Below are 3,256 nucleotides of genomic sequence, written 5' to 3'. Positions count from 1 at the left end.
ACTTTGGTGCATGGGTTCAATTTTGGGCATTTTGGGTTGAACTTGGACTAGACCTGGGCTTGATCATGGATTGGTTCCAATTGATTGAGCAACTTGACTTGGATGTCTATCATCAATATTTAAAAAAAAAAGATTGAGTAATTTTGTGTTGATTTGGAAGATGAATTTGAAGGATTTTGGCTCATGGCAAATTTTGGTGTGTTTGGGTTAGCCTTGAGTTTGTATTAGGCTAGCGCTTTGGTTATACCCAATTGATGGTTCCAATTGGTCCAAGGTATTGCCATGAAAAGTTTTGAATATCAATTGAGTGGAAATTTTAGGGTTATGAAGTTCAATTTGGTGGAATTTGGGGTTTGAGGCAAAATTTGGGGTTTTGGTCCAAATTGAATTTTAGTGAAATTATGGCTTAAAAAAGGCCAATTTAAGATTCATTGTGATGTGGGTAAGTGTGGGTAAGTGTTGTAAAAAGTTTAGGATTCAAAATTAAGGTAATTTGATAGGTTTGAGGGTTCAATTTGGTGAAATTTTGGCTGAGTCAAATTGGGGATTTTGAATTGGGCATAGGATTTAGGTTTAAAATTTGGTCCAATTGGGTATAGATTTGGTTTCAATCAATTTTAGTCATGATTAATTTGAGTTTAAAATTAAAATTGGAGAAAATTAAGATCAAATTAGTGGACATTGGGGGTGAATTGAGGTAATTGGACCTTTAATGACAAATTGGGCTTTTAGTCAAAATTGGTCAAATTGGGCACAATGAAGTGGTCCAAATTGGTTTTGGTGACATTTGAAATGATTTTGAAGGTTTTGAGACAGCTTCGGTCACCAGGGGTATTTTTGTCATTTGGGCAAAATCAAGGGTATTTTGGTAGTTTTGAAAATTTTGGGGGGTTTTTGGGCTATTTGGTTAATTTCAAATGGTTTGAAATGAGTTTTTGAACAAAGTTGGTTATTTTGGGTAATTTTTGGATTTTGGTCAAAATTGGGGTCTCAATGGTAGTTTGGTAAATTGAGGTAGGTTTTAGGGATAAAAGGCTAGGTTGGGTATTTTTGTAGGAATGGGGTTGTGAACCACACAACCACCCTACTTGAGTCATGGAGCAATTGAATTCCGTACTTTGGGTCCTCTATGTGCTGGTCTCAACTAAACCCTAGCCTAGGGCTAGTGGCCTAGGGGACCATCTACATGAGTTTCCCAAAAAGTTAAAGTACCAACTGAGCATATTTGACTAAAGCCCAAGGTTGTGAGTGTAAGTGGGGGGTATCAAGTCTGTGTGTGTGAAATTGACCAGGCCACAACACTCAGGGTCCACCTTAAGGCCAAACTGTCCTATGAGGACTCCATCTAAACTGCCCCATACTGGCCCCAACTACTAAATATTAGAGGTTATGACCAATATATGAAACTTCAAATTGATCATAGAAGAATTTAGAGTTTCTAATGGTGAGGGTTCCTTTACTATTACTCTAGGAATAATCAACAAAAAAGTCATATGGATAGACCCTAGGCTACTAACGAGGAAAGACTAGATCTAAACCAAAAGTGAGGTCAACACTATGTTGACACTGATATGTTGACTAAGGGTGTTGCTCTTGAGAAACTGAAGTTGTGCGCAGCTTCGGTTGGTCTTCTAAGTTGAAGACAAGGGCTTTGAGTATCATAGTTGGAGGATATCACATTTGAGGAAAAGGATGATGCGACCAATGGATGATTCAGTCAGTGTCCTAGTCTCCAAGTAGGAGTTTTATCGAGAATTAGTGAAGCCTAGTCCACTCTCCATTTGGCAATTTCTTCTACATGGCAATTTCTCCTTTATGGAACTTAATTAATTGTTGATTAAATAAATTACCTTGCAAAGTTCTCATACTTATGAAAATTATTTGATGATTGTTACTATTGCTATTTGATGTGCAGTTTGTTGTGTGTTGCTTTTGTAAATATTTTTCAATATTACAAAACAAACACGATAACACTAATAATACATATGTAATTCAATCCCAATAAAAAAAAAATTAGTAAAAATAATTTTATCTTTTAAAATCTTTAAACTGTTAAACCCATAATAATAACGCAAGTATACATATCCTCAAATTTCAAATATTCTTTTTTAAATTTCTTTTCAAATGTCTTTGAGAAATATTCATGGCTTAATTAATCGTTAATATCTATAATGAAGCATTCAACATCTCTTTCTTTTGTAGGGTATCTCACTAAATTTGCAATATTAAACGTAACCTCTTGATCACTAACTCTCATAGTTAGTTTCTACACATCTATCAAACCTCTTTTAGTGACAAGAAAAGGTCTTCCTAAAATGATAGGATTATTTTTAACTTCCTCCATATCTAATACAATAAAATCCATAGGAAAGATAAATTTATCAACCTTTACCGAAACATCTTCTATAACTTTTTTAGGATAGGTAATTAAACGATCAACTAACAGAAGAGTTACAGTTATAGGTGAAATGTCTCCTAAACTTAACCTTCTGATAATTGACAGAGGCATAAGATTAATACTGGCTCCCCAATCACATAAAGCTTTTTCCAAAAAAATCTTTTGCCAATAGCACAAGGAATAGTAAAACTACCAGGATCTTTAAGTTTTTTAGGAAGTTTTTTCTGAATTATAGCACTACACCCTTCACTGAGTGCAACAGCCTCATTATCTATGATCTTCCTTTTTAAATTAAGTATATCCTAAACTTCACATAGTTTGGCATTTGTTCCAGAGTTTCAACAAATGGAGTGTTTATGATTAATTTCCTCAATATCTCCAAAAATTTTAAAAATTGGATATCTTTGTTTGCCTACTTCAATCTTTAAGGAAGTGGAGGCGATAGTCTTTCTACAATAAATGTCATTGGTTTGATAGGACGTTCTGACTCAAAATGAAATTCTTCACCAGATTTTTCATTTTCCACTCCTTCTTTCTCAACTTCAATTTCCACTTTTTTTTTTAACTTTTCTTTCCAATTCTTTTCCACTTTTTAGTTGAACAACCTTAATGTGCTCTTTTTTCTAATCTTTAGGATTTACTTCAACATTACTAGACAATGTTCCTTGAGGTCTTTTGCTAAGTGCAGTAGCAATACATTGTTGACCTCACTTTTGGTTGAGGTCTAGAAACTTCTTTAGTAGCCTAGGTCTAGCCATAGGACTTTCCTATTGACTAGTCTTAGAAAACTAGAAAAGATATCCTCACCATTAGAAATTCAAACTCTTCACTTTGCTCAGCTTGAGATTCCACATATTG

This window comes from Phalaenopsis equestris, unplaced genomic scaffold (assembly GCF_001263595.1).
Source record: "Phalaenopsis equestris unplaced genomic scaffold, ASM126359v1 Scaffold223152, whole genome shotgun sequence".
NCBI classification, from domain to species: Eukaryota; Viridiplantae; Streptophyta; class Magnoliopsida; order Asparagales; family Orchidaceae; genus Phalaenopsis; species Phalaenopsis equestris.
The sequence above is the reverse complement of the archived record's forward strand: the minus strand, read 5'-3'. Positions refer to the sequence as shown.